This window comes from Pseudorasbora parva, chromosome 4 (assembly GCF_024679245.1).
Source record: "Pseudorasbora parva isolate DD20220531a chromosome 4, ASM2467924v1, whole genome shotgun sequence".
NCBI lineage: Eukaryota > Metazoa > Chordata > Actinopteri > Cypriniformes > Gobionidae > Pseudorasbora > Pseudorasbora parva.
In genome coordinates this window covers 44,917,807-44,936,990 of record NC_090175.1, presented here as the reverse complement: position 1 = coordinate 44,936,990, position 19,184 = coordinate 44,917,807, and the positions used below count along the sequence as shown (strand labels likewise).

Here is a 19,184-nt window from a genome sequence, read left to right as displayed (position 1 = left end):
GGAAAACAGCATAGGGATTGTAAGTGTACCATTGGCCAAGAATGTACCCTTGCGCAAACCCAAAGTCTCCTTACTATTACTTCAAAGCCAATAAAACTGTGTGGGAAATAAAAGGCTAGGATTGAGATGGCATTAAGTTCTTAGAATCAAATAAGCATAACAGACAACCCTAAGAGCACATTAGCTCCAAAATTCAGACTGTCATTAATGCTGTGCGCTACTATTGCCTCTGGACATGAAGACAAACATGAGATCAGGACAGGATCTGTTCAGAGAAGAGGGTTGATTCGTGTCAGCGGGGTTATTTCATGTGAAACCGTCTTAGAAAATTGGCATGGAAATGTATGTGAATCGCTGGCTAGATAAGGACTCAGGATGTTTTTTTTTTTTTTAGGTTATTCAGTGAATCACAGAAGTTTGTCAGAATTTATTGGGTTGTTTACTGCCTGGGTACACATTTCTGTCACACCAGTACACACTATAGGCCTCAGAACACAGTATGCAAATACACAATATTGCCAAAAGTATTGGGACACCCCTGTAAATCATTGAATTCAGGAGTTTCAATCACTTCCATGGCCACAGATGTATAAAACCAAGCACCTATATGCAGATGCTTCTACAAACATTTATGAAAGAATGGGTTGCACTCAGGATCTCAGTGAATTCAAGCATGCATGGCACCGTGATTGGTTGCCACCTGTGCAATAAGTCAATTCGCTAAATTTCCTTACTGCTAAATATTTCACGGTCAACTGCTAGTGGTATTATAACAAAGTTGAAGCAATTGGGAACAAGCACCTGCTGAGGCACAGAGTGTGCAGAGGTTGCCAATAGAGTCAATAGCTACAGGCCTCCAAACTTCGTTTGGCCTTTAGATTGACTTAGGAACAGTGCATATAGAGACTCATGGAATGGGTTTCCATGGCTAAGCAGCTGCATCCAAGCCTTACATCACCAAGTGCAATGCAAAGCGTCAGATGCAGTGGGGTAAAGCATGTCGCCACTGGACTCTAGAGCAGTGGACAGGTGTTCTCTTGAGTGACGAATGATTCTCTGTCTGGCAATCTGATGGACAAGTCTGGGTTTGCCAGGAGAACGGTACTTGCCTGACTGCATTGTGCAAATGGGAATTTTTGATGGAGGAGGATTAGAAACATCCACAGAAATATGGGTATCAGAACAACTTGATGATGAGTAAATAATGACACAATATCTCATTATCTCAATATCTCTAAAATAAACCTGATATTATGAACGAAAGCAGAGAGAGAGAGAGAGAGAGAGAGAGAGAGAGAGAGAGAGAGAGAGAGAGAGAGAGAGAGAGAGAGAGAGAGAGAGAGAGAGGAGAGAGAGGGGAGAGAGGAGAGAGAGAGAGAGAGAGAGGGAGAGAGAGAGAGAGAGAGAGAGAGAGAAGAGAGAGAGAGGGAGGGAGAGAGAGAGAGAGAGAGAGAGAGAGAGAGAGAGAGAGAGAGAGAGAGAGAGAGAGAGAGAAGAGAGAGAGAGGAGAGAAGAGAGAGAGAGAGAGAGAGAGAGAGAGAGAGAGAGAGAGAGAGAGAGCGAGAGCAAGAGCAAGAGCAAGAGCAAGAGCAAGAGCAAGAGCAAGAGCAAGAGCAAACGAAACCAGTTCTGGGACAGAAAATGCGGGTAGTGAATCAAGGCTCCTGTGTAGAAGAGGAAACCCATTTCAAAGAGATTTTTCAATAATAATTACAATTACTTTTCTCAGAAACTTGACTCAACAACCTCCTCTTTCCAGGCATACTTATAGCCTTTCCACTATAACAATACATATATAGTAATCACCCATACTGATGGGAAATCTTGATGACTTAAGTGGAATTTCCCAGTGTTATAAGATCAAATCCCAAAGAACATCCAGTAAGTGGGCTAATGATAAAACTTGCATGCTTACGGAATATGACTAAAACCATGAGAACAACCATAAACATTTTGTTGACTTGTTTACTTACATTTTCCCAAATGTTTCCAACAATTTTTAAATCCATAGAAACAAATCATTGTTATTTAGATCAACATGGTTAGTATTTTTTTTTTTGTTTCTTCCCAAAAAGTAAATTATAACACTGATTATTTGTAATGTCAGTAATGCAGCATTTCCATACAAACCGCACGCCATTTAGCAACAGAAATCATCAACGTTTATTAATATGAATTTCTATTATCAATCTAGCTTACTGCAATGTCAACAATTGCCTAATATAGCCACCAGGTGTACATATATTATAAACATAACATTCAATACACTCAGATGTATTTTAGATTGTTTTGAACAAGTGAAAAAGCCCTGGGTTACTGCAATATTTTCATGAGGTCACGTCATGAAAACTTCCATCATGTACATGTGCTGTCTTCTCTGTTCTCTCTTCAATTGACCAAATAAAAGGCTGTGCCATTTCAACTGGATGAATGCCGGGAATTGAGTGCTGTTGAGATGTTTTCCCCTTTCATATTAATAGAGAAATGAGCAAATTAAATTTTGCTCTGATGACCCTCCACCTCCAAGCAATTTATGAAAATGACATTTCTTCTTCCTGAACTTCTTGGACATTAAATTAAAGGTTGATAAGATTATAATGGGTCCATCATCATTATATAACCAGCCATTGTTTAAATATAATAATGCATACATTAAATTCATGAATAACTATCGAGAATTAAGCTTATTTCTGAAGCTCTTTTCCATCTTCTAACAGAATGTAGATAACAACACAAATCCTTAAAATGACAATATGAAGATATATTGGCCATATTCTTGAACCACAAATTAGGGATGGGTCACACAAAACTTTTTTGTTTGTTTGTTTTTTAATCTGGCAGAATAGAAAGCTAACAAATCTGCACATTACACTGTAAAACAAACAAATAATGTAACTGATTACTTGTTCAAAGTTAATAAATTCGGTTTAAGAACTTGCAGATTATTATTTTGAACTCATACAATGTAACTCTTAACTTTAAATATTTGAGTAAACTAGTTTAACAATAATCATAAAAAATTATCATGTAATTTCAATTTAAATATTTTCAGTAATGGAAACTTTGATAGCTTTGACTAGTTAATTCAATACATGCTAAACTGCTAATTGGTAACTGCTTTTTTATTTATTTTTTATTGTCAATTAACCCTTAAAGACAGAGACAGAAGTTAAAAATAACTATCGTTCTAAAATGTTTAATAACTTTTAAACCGCTAATCCAATCTGTATGCTGTAAACTGCACTGTAAAGAGGAGAATGTCTCGCAATTGATCATTCAGAGGCTCCGTAGTCAGCGTGGATGCATCATCAAAATATGCTACAGTGATTTGTCAAGAAAACACACATGGGTTGATCCCCTGAGCCAAACAGAAATTATTATTTTTTTATCATTAGTCTCCCCAGTCTTTAAAGGTAAAAAAAAAAAAAAAAAAAAGTTTATTAAACTGTTTGTGAAAAGATACAATATTTTAAGAATTATTTGATGATTAGAAATATCTATATTTTATCTTGTTGTTCTCCAGTTTTTAAACACAGGTGAATGAATCTTGTGGAACAACACTAAGCAATCCAGTCAGCACATGGGCTGCCTTCCTTAGTCAAGTCGTTCAGATATGCCATCGTTATTTCAAAAATATCTAGGGGTGGTGCACATCCCTACATACAATTCATTTATACTTTCATTACCACCTCAAGCCATTTTTCATTTAATACATTTTCAAGCCAGGAGATAAGATTGGGAAGAGCATTCCGGTATAAAAATATAAGATGTGACAGAGAACACTCTGTATCACTAGCCAGGCTTGTGTGTGCATGTGGTTGTTGCTTGTGTGTGTGCAGTCATGGATCTGAGGAAACAGGCAGTAGCAAGCTTGTGTGGCTAATCCCAGTACTGACAGTTTCTCAAGCACTCTAATAAAAAATTCACCCCTTTCCTCCCCTCTCTTCCCAGAGACATTCTTACAAACCTGTACCTGGACTGACCTGGCTCTCCCCAGCTGGGGCTCGACCCCAGATGCAGGTGAGGGAGAGAGATCAGAAGTGAGCAATAGACCCATTGTTCTGGACCCAGAGCCTGAGCCGTGACAGGGGGAATGGGTGCGATAGGGGCAGGAATGCTCTAGGATGAACGCACATCAAAGAACTACGGGCAAAAGGCTGGAGAGGGAGGCGTTCTGCAGACATGATTATAGGTACCGAACTCATTGGAGATAAGAACAAATGAGAGGTTATTGTTGCGCTTGATAGGCACAGACATGAGATCAGTTTTGTAGTTTCACTTAATAATGGTATGTTAGTGAGAATGCGGAGGCCTGATCCCAGATCAGCATTGCAGGGATTACAATCAAGGTAATGTGAGGGAGCAAAAGCTTTGAAAACCACCAACCCTGTCTTTCTTTTCCTCCACTGCCCTTCTATGGGAATGAAAAGCAAAACTGTAATGTTTTACATTTTCCTTAAAGATGGGGTAAGTGTTATTTCGAAACCGTTTAACAAAACGGACTCGGGCCGAGTCCAATAACAAACTTGTAGCCAATCAGCAGTAAGGGGCGTGTCTACTATTGATGGTGAGAAAAGAGCGCTCAGTGCACGTCATTATTCACTACACACGAGTTACACAGGACGGACATTAGCCGAGAACTAATATATGCTGGCTTTTGCTTGAATATGCTTGTGTGTCATGTTCACTTGTTTGTTCATTTGCGATCGTAATGTCACACACTTCAGCGATGATAAAGACCCGGTCATAATTGTATTGTGTACTATCAAGTTGTCATGATAACTCTCATATGGTCATAATTGTAATATGTCGTTAGTTGGACTGTTGTGCTCGTGTACTTTCGAGTTGTTCATGAGAACGGTTTGTGTTTTTGTGATGGAAGGGGTGACTTTTTCATTGAATATTCAACCTGGATTAGTAACGCATAGATTTGCAGTTGTCATTGCCTAAGTTACGTACAGTATCTGTGGGGCAGAGCTATCAAAATAGGGCCCAGACCCTTTTGGGGTAGGGGCGTGTTTGTTTTAGTGATTTGAAATACCAACAACAGTTACCAGAAAGCACTTACCCCCATCTTTAACTGCACGGCAAATCCACCTGCCATGAAACATGTATGTGCAAACAGTAGTGGTATCATTAAAACATTTTTCGTGAGGATAATACTAGATCGAAGTGTTGAATCTAACACAAAAAGCAGACTGAGGAGCACAACAGAATAATTTTCTCCTTTACACTGCTGTTCAAAAGGTTTGAGTCAGTAATTTAAAAAACCTGTACGTTTTGCCTCTTTGACACCATGTCTGTTTGAGTTATCTGCGGAATTATCATCTTTACATGGGTTGTGCATCGGCACGGCTCCTCTGCGCAGCTGTATCTAATGTTCTGAGGAGTATGTGCGGCTGTCATTCATTCACTGCACCGGTGTGGATACTTCAGAATCACAGAATCTATGTCTTGGAGTTGACCAAAATAAGACTTTTCAGTGGAAAATGTCATCTGAACAAGTAGCATGTCTGCCATTTGTGTTCTGTCCAACTGAGAAAAAAGCATTACAATAAATCTAACGATCACTTAGCTTACATCACATCCAACCACATTTAGTGTGTATTAGTGTTACCTGTAGATATTAATTTCTGTCCTGTCTAATCTTATGCTTTTGACTGCGGGTGAATCTCCCGTTGTCCAGTTGGACCCTTCTGGATTACAATCCGCCATTAAAATTATAAATTGAATTATTCCAGCTGCTGTGAGAAAAGGCTGTAAATGATCCGCCACCTGCAGCATCCTCACATGCGATACTACTAATAGCCGGACTCCTTCTTTATGTGTACAGACTAGGGCTGTCAAAATTGCTCAAAAATTACATTTGAATATTCCATCTAAAACAAAAATGAATATTCGAACTATTCGAATATCTGGGTGCGCATTTGGTCGATTACGCGCATTACGTCATTAACAGGACAAATTAATACAAAGAGACATACTTGTATAGTTTGTCTATTTAACTTTATACATATTTGACAACGTATTACTTACACACAAAAAAGTAGATTGTTATTATAAATTATATAATTATTATTAATATATATAAATTAACTAATGGCCAAGACCGCAGAGCACAGACCTCTCTCTCACCCTCGCGCTCTCTGCGGATAATGGTTTAAATGAACAAACTTTGAGTGCTGATCAAGACTTTTGTGCAAGCAATTTAAGGTTGTGAGACTTGCGATTCTTGTCCCAAATATAGCAGGCTTCATTCAGTGATTGAAACAAATATTAATAATATTAACTGAAGTTTTACAGCACATAAAATGCTCCGAGCGAGCTGTGCTAAACATGAAACTTTTCCTTGACACAAAACAGCAAATAATCAAACCAGTGGAAGCAGTGCATTTATTTTTATTTATAAAATATCTCTTCAGTCAGTGCAGTACAGTAGCCAACATTTTAGTGTTTCTGTATAACGTTAAATAATTTGGCCAGCAGCCATATCACCCTGTAGCCCAAAACTGGTTTCCCACTGAAGCTAAGCAGGGCTTAGCCTGGTTAGTACCTGGATGGGAGACCAACTGGGAAAACCAGGTTGCTGCTGGTAGAGGTGTTAGTGAGGCCAGCAGGGGGCGCTCACCCTGTGGTCTGTGTGGGTCCTAACACCCTAGTTTAGGGATGGGGACACTATACTGTCAAAGAGCACCGTCTTTCGGATGAGACATTAAACCGAGCTCCTGACTCTCTGTGGTCATTAAAAATCCCAAGATGTCCTTCGATAAAAGAGTAGGGGTGTAGCCTCGGCATCCTGGCCAAATTTGCCCACTAGCCTCTGTCCATCATGGCCTCCTAATAATCCCCATAACCTGGCTTCATCACTCGGTCTTCTCTCCACCAATCAGCTGGTGTGTGGTGAACGTTCTGGCGCAATATGGCTGCCGTCACATAATCCAGGTGGGTGCTGCACATTGGTGGTGGTTGAGGAGATTCCCCCTTCTATGTAAAGCGCTTTGAGTGCCTAGAAAAGCGCTATATAAATGTAATTAATTATTAATTATTATTATTAAAATGAGGCATGGTATGCAAACTGTATCTTACATAGCTTGCATATAACTTTATCTCGCGGCTCAACAATTTTACCTCCTACCTACCAAAATCCAACGTACTTCCAGGCTTTTTAGATTATGGAGTTAAAATCTCTTTCTCTGCTGCAGTCGAGTTGGGCTCTGCACTTTCTGCCATCTTCCCTGCAAGACGCGTCAACTTTCAGCAGTGACAGTACGACTCCTGTGACCTGTCCCTGAACCCTCAGGCGCGCGCTCACTCGCAAAGCAGACAGCCTACGCCTCTAACTACCGCGGCGGGGATTTTTTTCGCTTTTTTTTTTTTATTCGAATATTAATTTTCACCTTCGAAATTCACTTTTTAAAAACTATTCGAATATATATTCGAATTTAGAATATTCGTTGACAGCCCTAGTACAGACGTGACGTAATTTATCAAAGACAAGCTCAAATTTGGCGTGGAAAGCTACCAGTACCATTTAAATTATAACATATTATTACAAGCTTACCGTTGTGAATCAGGCTAAGGTAAGGAGATCATTTTGAATAGTGGCTAGTTATGTACTTGCTCAAAAATGTTTTTACCAAAAAAGTTATGGACTGCAGCTTTAAATAAATCCAGTACATTTATCAAAAGTCACAGTAAAGACTTTAACATTGGTACAGAAGATTTCTATTTTAAATAAAATACTACAGTGGTTATCTAAATGTGAAAACATGTGAGGACCCCAACATAGTCTTCTAAAGATAAGATGCCATTACGAGGTTACAAATCTCAATCCTCCAACCTCATACATGTGTCTACACTTAAGCAAGGAAAAGTGAAGACCTCAGCAAGATGCCTCAGTCTGGTGCCACAGACCCCTTAAAATGACCCTGAATGCAAACTGCAGTAACAGTGTCAGACTTACATGGCCTTGAAGCTTGTGTTAGATAACAGGAACTTCACCAATCATTCACACACAAAAACATAAACACAGCTTTGGTCTTTTTTGCTCCCGCCAAAACCCTGTGGTGTTTTAGCCCAGTCTGGAAATGGATAGTACAGTAAGAAATGATAGGCATCACTTTCCTTGCATAACAGAAATAGTGTTGTCTCCAGTGTTGTGACCCAAAAGTCCATCGCCATAACAACCCGGAAATTAACCATGAATGCTCTCCATCTTGGGGCAAGGTTTGCGTGATGTAACCAGGCTGTGCACCCCACATTCCTGGCCTGATACAGAGAAGCTTTGATGTGCTTTGGAACAGGGGGCCATTGTGCTAAAATCTGGCCTGCATTTTATCATCCATCACACACCAGAATACCAAGCCACGGAGCCACAGGGGGTCATTACATAATGTAAAATAGCCTACACACAAATCTCAAAATTCAGAGCTTGCAAGGGATATCAATAATATCAACAGTAAAAATCATGATGCAATGTCTTTTCATCCCTTTGTCTCCATTGCATACAGACAACTATAAGTAAGTAGATGGTGGAGACAGACAGTCTCCAGCTCCTGTTGCTTTCTGGTATTGATTCCAGGGAGACACAGGGATCAAAGCGGAATGATATCTTATGTTTTGTCTGGTGTCTGGTCAACTTGATTGACCAAAAGTTTCCCACCCACACGTCACCTACCTTTCGATATACATGCATCACAGGAGATTTATGAAAGTCATTTACAATCTCATTTATGTAATGTGTTTTTATTTTTATTTTTTTTATTTCGAACAGCAAAAAATAAAATAAAAATGCAATCCATACAAAAGTGTTTAATAGCATTATGTGATGAAAATTACGTGTAATTATTTCAATTTCTTTTTGTTTTTGTGGTTTACTCCTTTCTGTTTGCATATTATGAATTCTAAACACAAACAACTAATAATATTTTCATACTTTTTGCGAAGATTCATAACATTAAAGCTTTATTGAAAATGACGAAGAAAGATATTCTGTTCAAGTGTTGTAGATTGTTTTCTTTACAAATGTCATCCCTAAAGCATATTGATTCTACTGTCTCCCTGGTAAACACGTACACTTACACTAACTTGAAAGGGATATTTCACCCATTTTTTTATTTTTTTTTATTATCCTTTAATTTACTCATCCTCAAGCCATTCTAGGTGTATATGACGTTCTTCTTTCAGGACAAATACAATCCGCGTTATATTAAAATGTCCTGGCTCTTCCAAACATTATAATGGCAATAAATGGCAGGCCAAACTTTGAAGCCCAAAAAAGTGTAACCATCCATTATAAAAGTAGTCCCCACGGCTCTTTGGGGTTAATAAATGCCTTCTGAAGCAAATCTATGAGTTTGTGCAAGACAAATATCCATATTTAAACCTTTATAAAGTAAAATAACTAGCTTCCGGCGGACCACCTTCCATATTCAACTTATGAAGAAAGTGTAATGCCCTCTCACAGTTTTAAATGCTACATCCGACATCATCGTCACGCCAGTTATGCTTTCTTCTTAAGTTGAATACAGAAGGCGGTCCACCGATACAAAGAAAAATGTCATATATATATATATATATATAAATACCTAGGATGGCTTGAAGGTGAGTAAATTAGGGGTCATTTTTGGGTGAGCTATCCCTTTAAAAGCAAAAACCATAATACTTTAGAACATTAGTGTTTGTTTATTTATATAAATTTGTATCATAGTGAATGTCAATCTCAACGTTCAGTTATGGTATGTTTGGTGAGGAGTGTAGCAGGCAACATTGATGTTACTGAGAAACAACTTCAAAAAAAGTAGCCTACACAATAAATGACAACACAAGTACAACAGTTGATATATAGTAGTCAGTGAACATCAAACGACCACATGAGCATCAGCGAATGGCTAACAGCTATCTGTTAATAGCTAGCATGCTACATTTGTCCTTAGCCTGAGGGTGAAACCGAAATCAGGGTAAATGCTTTGCTCTGCCCCAACAAAGCATTTCTTTTAGCCAGCAAATGGTCATGTATCCATAAGGAACAAAGAGGTTTGTTCTAGATACATATCACTCTTGTAATCTTTAATTTCCAGACACATCTACAGGTCTCTGTTCTGATAGCAAGCAGCTTATCATCTGACTAAATAACATCTGCTAGTGTTTAAGACAGATCCAGAGCTACCACTTGACATACTTTGGTGGGAAAGCAAGCTTGTATGTCTTGACTTGATTCGGATTTACAAAATCTCAAAAAAGTTTTTCATAACCTTTTTCGTAATAAGATTTTTCACTATGATAAACTGTTGCGAAAGAAATATTGAAAACATTAATTGAATTTAATATCTTTCTTTATTTTTTCTTTAGTTTTTAGTTTTAGTCTTTAGTTTTGCTTTCCATATTGTATACATCCTTTATCGCTTCTACTGCTTAATGTAGGTTATGATAATAGAACTTGAGATCATGTGGACTTACCCGCTCTGTCTTCCTCAGAAAGTACAGCAGAGGTCTGAAAGAAAGTAAATAAAGAAAGAAAAAATTACATTTTGCAAATGACAAGGAAATACAATAAGGTTAAAAAATAAGGGCCAGATTTACTAACAGTTTATACCAGCACAGACCCTCTTTTGGCGTTAGAAAACTATTGTCAGGATTTACCAAAGATGCACAATGATAAATCAGCGCTGAAAAGGCCTGGGAACAGTTATTTTTGCGGCTGACCTTATTGCACATGTATTTGTAAGAGTTTCCCTCTCAGGCGCAAATATATGGGAGGAGAATATTTAAAGGTGAACTATGTAGTATTTTTGCAGTAAAATATCCAAAAACCACTAGGCCAGTGTTATATATTTTGTTCAGTTGAGTACCTACAATATCCCAGAAGTTTCCAACTATTTGTAAATTGTGAGAAAATTGCTATTTTAACTAAGGACAGGGACGTTTCAACATTGCATTTGAGGGAGTCGCCTGTCAGTTGCGTCATATCTGCATTAGCCTCGGTTTCGGCTTTTATTTGGCAGGAGCGCTTTACTCTTAGCAGTGTGAACAAGTGAACGCACAGAGTAAAGTCATAACATCATTTTGAACACACTTAAATGCATCTAATATGATAAACAGAGCTCCATTACCTCAAAATCATAACCGGAAGACCGGATCTGTGATCTCCCCGGCGAATGTCTTCCATCCCTTCATAATAAAAGTCCCGGTATTCGCGAGGCGGGTATTTGTTTAACAATCGCTCCAGCAGCTGTGCTCAGGTCCATAACACTCGGTCCTGCTCTGCTTTAGACTACAGTAACGTTAATAACCGCATGCATGAACGTGATTTCTGCCCGAGTCCTATTTTCCACCGGCTGTGATGAGAAGACCACATCTCCCAAGATGCTGCGCTCACACTTTGCGTCATCAAACTACGATTTGTTTTGAATAGGCGCCCTCTAGTGGACGGAAAGCTCCATAGTGCACCTTTAAATGAACAACACAAGGTAATTTAAAAAGGTTTGGCCTCGTAAACTTACTGGTGTATGTGCCATTATTTACCGCCCGAAAAAAGCATGTCTTGTGTTCATTCATTTGCGTGTTGTCAGTAGTCCACTGCCATCGGTGCATTTATGGAATTGCGCTATCATGCTAATTTGCCCTGTTTAGCAAATCTGGCCCTAAGTATGAAATTCCTGAAATGGAATTCAGATAATGTTTTGTGAATTCATATTTTACATTTCATCAGGATCCAGGGAGGCAAAAACAGTTCAGTTTCACAATGTAACTCTATTAACATAGTTTACATTTCAAAACAAGCCAGTTTAAACTAGCCTACCACCTGTCTCCCTGTGAGTAAGACACTATGTGTATGTCTGTGTGTGCGAGTGTGTGTGTGTGTGTGTGTGTGTGTGTGTGTGTGTGTGTGTGTGTGTGTGTGTGTGTGTGTGTGTTCATCCCCACCAAGTGCAGCTGGCCAAGAAATAAGGCCATTTGTGTAGCCTCTTCAACCTTGAAAACACCCTCCTCCTTTTGAACCAGAAGATACTCCTCACACACACGAGAGTGAGTGAGTGAGTGAGTGAGAGAGAGAGAGAGAGAGAGAGAGAGAGAGAGAGAGAGAGAGAGAGAGAGAGAGAGAGAGAGAGAGAGAGAGAGAGAGAAAGAGAGAGAGAGAAAGAGAGAGAGAGAAAGAGAGAGAGAGAAAGAGAGAGAGAGAGAGAGAGAGAGAGAGAGAGAGAGAGAGAGAGACAGAGAAAGAGAGAGAGAGAAAGAGAGAGAGAGAAAGAGAGAGAGAAAGAGAGAGAGAGAAAGAGAGAGAGAAAGAGAGAAAAGAGAGAAAGAGAGAGAGAGAGAGAGAGAGAGAGAGAGAGAGAGAGAGAGAGAAAGAGAGATTATTATGTATATATGCTTATATTTAAAATGCCTGCTTTATCTCTGTTTATGATTATCCATAATTTGTTAGATCATGTGTGTACTTACTGATAACGCTGATAAAAGTTTGTTTTTCAACAACGAGGGTATGAGACACAAAGAAACCACTGCATAGTTTTGCCATGTCGGCACGTCTCAGTAGAAAATGCACAAATGAAAAATACCAAAAAAGTGTGTCTAAGTGATTATTTCAGCCACAGCATTTTGCCTGGAAAAAAAATAAAATATGAATCTGCTTGGCAAGCATTATTATGCCTTCCAAATTTAGCACATTTGTGGATCTTGTTGATGACCTTTGCAAAGAACTGTGTAAGCTTTGGTAGGACATATTAAAGAACTTTATATGTCATCAAAAAAACATGGTTTTCCATACTATGCTTGCCATGCTAGTCAGTTGCAGGATGAAGTTTTTGGTGGGACATTTTCATTGCTGGGAGCATCTGATTGGACAAAAATCTACATAGTATAAGATAATGAGTCATCAATACTTTTGGGTACATGGGTACATGGTGGTCATAAAGGTATGGACATGGTCAGAAACAATGCTCAGGTAGGCCGTGGCATTTAAACAATGCCCAATTGGCACTAAGGGGCCTAAAGTGTGCCAAGAAAACATCCCCCACACCATTACACCACCACCACCAGCCTGCACAGTGATAACAATGCATGATGGATTCATGTTCTCCTTCTGTTTACGCCAAATTCTGACTCTACCATCTGAATGTCTCAACAGAAATCAAGACTCATTTGTAGCCTCTTTTTCCTATTTGTAGTGGAGATGAGTGGTACCCGGTGGGGTCTTCTGCTATTGTAGTCCATCCGACTCAAGGTTATGCATGTTGTGGCTTCACAAATGCTTTGCTGCATACCTTGGTTGTAACGAGTGGTTATTTCAGTCAAAGTTGCTCTTCTATCAGTTTGAATCAGTCAGTCCATTCTTCTCTGACCTCTAGCATCAAAAAGGCATTTTTGCCCACAGGACTGCCGCATACTGGATGTTTTTCCCTTTTCACACCATTCTTTATAAACCCTAGAAATGGTTGTGCGTGAAAATCCCAGTAACTGAGCAGATTGTCAAATACTCAGACCGACTTGTCTGGCACAGGTTCATACTTGCCCCGTAACTACACGGATAATTACCCCTTAATTAAAAAATACTTCCAGTATAATTACCCCTTAATTAAAAAATACTTCCAGTATAATTACCCCTTAATTAAAAAATACTTCCAGTATAATTACCCCTTAATTAAAAAATACTTCCAGTACAATTACCCCTTAATTAAAGAATACTTCCAGTATAATTACCCCTTAATTAAAGAATACTTACAGTATAATTACCCCTTAATTCAAAAATACTTACAGTATAATTACCCCTTAATTAAAGAATACTTACAGTATAATTACCCCTTAATTCAAAAATACTTACAGTATAATTACCCCTTAATTCAAAAATACTTACAGTATAATTACCCCTTAATTAAAGAATACTTACAGTATAATTACCCCTTAATTCAAAAATACTTACAGTATAATTACCCCTTAATTCAAAAATACTTACAGTATAATTACCCCTTAAATCAAAATACTTACAGTATAATTACCCCTTAATTCAAAAATACTTACAGTATAATTACCCCTTAATTCAAAAATACTTACAGTATAATTACTCCTTAATTCAAAAATATTTCCATTATAATTACTCCTTAATTAAAGAATACTTACAGTATAATTACCCCTAATTCAAAAATACTTACAGTATAATTACCCCTTAATTCAAAAATACTTACAGTATAATTACCCCTTAATTAAAGAATACTTACAGTATAATTACCCCTTAATTCAAAAATACTTACAGTATAATTACCCCTTAATTCAAAAATACTTACAGTATAATTACCCCTTAAATCAAAATACTTACAGTATAATTACCCCTTAATTCAAAAATACTTACAGTATAATTACCCCTTAATTCAAAAATACTTACAGTATAATTACTCCTTAATTCAAAAATATTTCCATTATAATTACTCCTTAATTAAAGAATACTTACAGTATAATTACCCCTAATTCAAAAATACTTACAGTATAATTACCCCTTAATTCAAAAATACTTACAGTATAATTACTCCTTAATTAAAGAATACTTACAGTATAATTACTCCTTAATTAAATAATACTTACAGTATAATTACTCCTTAATTCAAAAATACTTACAGTATAATTACCCCTTAATTCAAAAATACTTACAGTATAATTACCCCTTAATTCAAAAATACTTACAGTATAATTACTCCTTAATTAAATAATACTTACAGTAAAATTACTCCTTAATTCAAAAATACTTACAGTATAATTACCCCTTAATTCAAAAATACTTACATTATAATTACCCCTTAATTCAAAAATACTTACAGTATAATTACCCCTTAATTCAAAATACTTACAGTATAATTACCCCTTAATTCAAAAATACTTACAGTATAATTACTCCTTAATTAAATAATACTTACAGTAAAATTACTCCTTAATTCAAAAATACTTACAGTATAATTACCCCTTAATTCAAAAATACTTACATTATAATTACCCCTTAATTCAAAAATACTTACAGTATAATTACCCCTTAATTCAAAAATACTTACAGTATAATTACCCCTTAATTCAAAATACTTACAGTATAATTACCCCTTAATTCAAAATACTTACAGTATAATCCCCTTAATTCAAAAATACTTACAGTATAATTAACCCTTAATTAAAAATACTTACAGTATAATTAACCCTTAATTAAAAATACTTACAGTATAATTACCCCTTATGGTATAACCCAGACTAGAAAAAGTAGAAATGATAAAAGTGTTTAAGATTATGCACAGCAGTGTGTAAGTGGTTCAAACCGAATTGTATGACCCATGAGTGCGATACAGTCAAAATTTGGTTTTGTTAAATTATTGTAGCATTTTAAATGTTTTATTTTGCAAAAACACTGGTATGTTCTGCTTCTTGTGTGTGGATGTGTGTATTGTGTGTAGTCTTTTGACAACATTCGTTTTGTTTTCAAAATTGTGCTTAGGCAATTAGGTTTGAAAAAAAAAAAAAAAACTGCCCATACTAAAATAAGAAATAATCCTAAAATAACACTGACACTAGCATAAAGATGACCTCAAAGCTAAAAGAGTTGTATAAAATTAACTAAATGACTCTTTCCTGAAAGAGCAATGGCTATTAATAACTGTTCCTTTGTTAGTTATTGTTCATTTCTCGTTGGTGTTGACTTTTTAGTCAGACAGAACAGGAATTTCTGTGGTTCCAAAGGAATGTCGGTGTCTCAGTCTCCGGGTGACCTTCATCCACAGAACTCCTGCTCTGTCCGCTGATCTTTGACCTTGTGTAATCCCAAAGTCCCTGGAACAGATCATACTGACAGAAACACCTCCATCATCTGCCTCAAAAGAGCGATGCATCCTGTTATATGAAGAATGTGGCTTTTCTCCTCAAAACATCAGAGCATATCCTTCTTTATCTAGCTCTTTCTTCTGTGTTTCTTCATGTTATATCCCTCTCCCCAATTCCTTTATTGCCCTCTGTTATCACATTGTCTTATTTTATCTACCCTGTTCTTTTTTTGTTTTTCACATTCTTTCGCCTTTGTTAACATGCCCTCATTTTGCTTCCACCCATCCGCCCCTCATAAAGTCAGATGCATCCTGGGTATTATATACATGTATGTGAGGGGTATCTAAGGAGTGTTATCATTACAAATGATCACACTCTTATTCATACAAATGCTCTTAAACCATTCAAGCACGCCAAAACAAAGAAAATGCGCTGTCTGTGAACGTCCTTGTCTATGTGCAACACAACGCAGGACGCGTGCCAATATCCTGCACACGAACGATAACAATTATGCCAAAATGCCACATTTGTCGAGTATCCTCATAAGAGCAGTCTCGAATGAGTTAAAAAAAAGTCTTAAATGAATGGTAAGAGTTCATTAGAAGAGAAGAAAAAATCCACATTATGTGCAGCAGTGGAAGGTCTAAAAGTGAGAGCAGCCACTAATGCTATCTGAATAAAGATAACAGAGAAAATTACTCACTGCTCTTGACTAAAGAACTTTTGTAGCTTTAATCTATTATTTTAATCTATACAGATTAATCTATAATTTATGCAGTGCAGACTGTTTGATAACTTTATTCAATTTCTGTATGTCCTTCCTGTTAGACAGGTAGGAAGGGCACAAATATGACATTTGGTGACATTATGTGAGGATTGTTTAAAGTTCGCTTAAATATAAAGTTGTTATATTTTTTGAAACATGCTGATTTTTAAAAGTGAACTTTTTAATTGATTGACAAAATACATATATCCATTTAATACATATAATACGTATTTTCAAATAATTTCCTTGAACACAAGATTGTTTGGGGGAGGGGGGAAGGTTACAAGTTTTACAAGCACGTGAAGTTTTTTGAAGTTCAGATTCATTACGGTAATTATGACATGGCCTGAGCGCACCTTTTCTTTTTGCATTAAGCTGGAACAAGAACAAATTATTTTCATCTAAAAAAAAAAAAAAATAGCGGTAACACTTTACAATACGGTTCATTAGTTAAATTAGTTAACATGAACTAATGATGAACTGCAATTTCAAAGCATTTATTTACCTTTGTCAACATTAATTTTAACATTTACTAATACTATTAAAATCTTGTTAACATTAGTTAAAAATACTTTGAACTAATCTGAACAAATCATAAACAGCTGTATATTTATTAAAGGGGGTGATGAATTGAGAAATCAACTTTCCTTTGAGCATTTTATATATAAAAGGTCATGGTAATATAACAATATCCTGTAAGTTTCAGAGCTGGGAAGCCCAACGGCAGGCTGATGAATTTTGTAATATTCCTTTCTTATTCTGCTATTCTCTCCCTCTCTTGACTTGACATTTGAAGGGTGCGCTCATGCACGTGTATGTGTGTGCATGCAGTTCGCATTTATATCGAACGATCGTGCGGGCCATGCAATACAAAGATAATAGTCCAATCAATTGTGGGTGGATGAGAAATAAATCATTGTTTGTTTGATAAAGACGTACTTCAGACATTCCGGTTGCTGCTTTCAAAACAACCTCTCCCTCAGGTATGCTCCCTGACAGGGGCATAGATATGAAAGGAGCTGAAGCTCATTAAATATGCAAATCTTATCCAATCCTAGCCGTGGGCGTTTTCTTCCAAGTCACCAGTGCCATCAAAAGCCTAGCGTTTTGGAGAGAGCCTCAAAACCAGTGTAGAAAATATTCTATTACTTATTAGTTATGATGTTTTTGAATGTAAAACCCATATATATATAAGCCAGTTCATGACACCTTTAACTAAAGTTAACAAAGATTTAAAAAAATACAGTAACAAATGTATTCCTCATGAATAGGTCATGCTAGTTAATACATGAACTAATGTTAACTAAATAATGAAACCGTTTTGTAAAGTGTTACCAAAATAGCTCACTTCACCTTTAATACACCTAATTTCTGAAAGGCTCAAGTTAGACTGAAGACTTTTCCCCTCCTTAAAAGATATTCTACCCGATAACACTATTTCTCCATAGCTTAGGTCAAATATCCAACCATTGCATTCCAATCCTTGTTGATGGTGCTGATACTGATGTCTGGATAAAGCGCTGTCTTGCATCTAATCTGTCTACAGAACGAACACACACACATGGTTGCTCATACATACCTGAAATGGTTTATCTGAATCACACACACACACACAGACACACGCACACACACACACACACACACACACACACACACCCCCACACACACACACACACACACACACACACACACACGTCGTGTTTCCATGTTTTATGGGGACTTTCCATAGGCGTAATGGATTTCATACTGTACAAACTGTACATCCTATCCCCTTACACTGCCCCTGCCCCTAAACCTACCCATCACAGGAAACATTCTGCATTTTTAATTTCTCAAAAAAACTCCTTCTGTGCGATTTATAAGATGTTTTCCTCATGTGGACCTAAAAATGTCCCCACAAGGATAAGGATAAGGATATTGCCATCTTTGTGGGGACATTTTGTCCCTATAACGTAGGGATTACCAGGCCACACACACACACACACACACACACACACACACACACACACACACACACACACACACACACACACACAGATAGACATCAGTAAAAAAACAACAACAAAAACCCAACAACAACAATGATTTACACCTAAATAATGATCTTAGCAATGTTAGCTTACGGCAAAAAAAGTCCCATGCTGGCACACTGAGAGCTATCAACAGTAAATCACACATATACACTCATAAATACATATGCATGTCATTGCCAACACCAACATTATTGTAAAGTATTGCACAAAGTATACCACAACGTGCATTAAAAACGTCCACAACCCTGTCAACTCAGGTTTCGCAACCATAATGTGAAATTACGAGACTACATATACTATGAAACATGATGCAGTGGAGAGTTAGCCATATTACCATAGCGTGACTGCGACCACCACAGTAACACACTCTACATTCCTCTATGTGTGGGCCTGTTGTTTTCCCAAATTTACAGAAACAAGGCCACCGACATTGAAATACTATTAATACTTCGGAGAGCTTCTGGCATACTCAGAATAACTATATTTGAGTCAGAGCACTGTTATCATGTGCTATCCCAAACACACCACCCACCACCCTCATACAAGTGGGAAGATGGTTAAAATGAGCTCAGAACAAAAGAAGAAAAGATGAA

The 19,184-nt window shown here is 37.2% G+C and overlaps 1 protein-coding gene across 1 annotated transcript in view; it reads right to left on the bottom strand.

Moving 5' to 3' along the window:
* The window catches only part of dlc1 (DLC1 Rho GTPase activating protein), a 111,780-nt gene that overhangs the window by 80,041 nt on the left and 12,555 nt on the right, over positions 1-19,184 (bottom strand). The window contains exon 2 of the mRNA XM_067441935.1: positions 10,459-10,492. The gene's annotated coding sequence lies outside the window, so the exon portion shown is untranslated. The remainder of the gene's footprint in view (positions 1-10,458; positions 10,493-19,184) is intronic.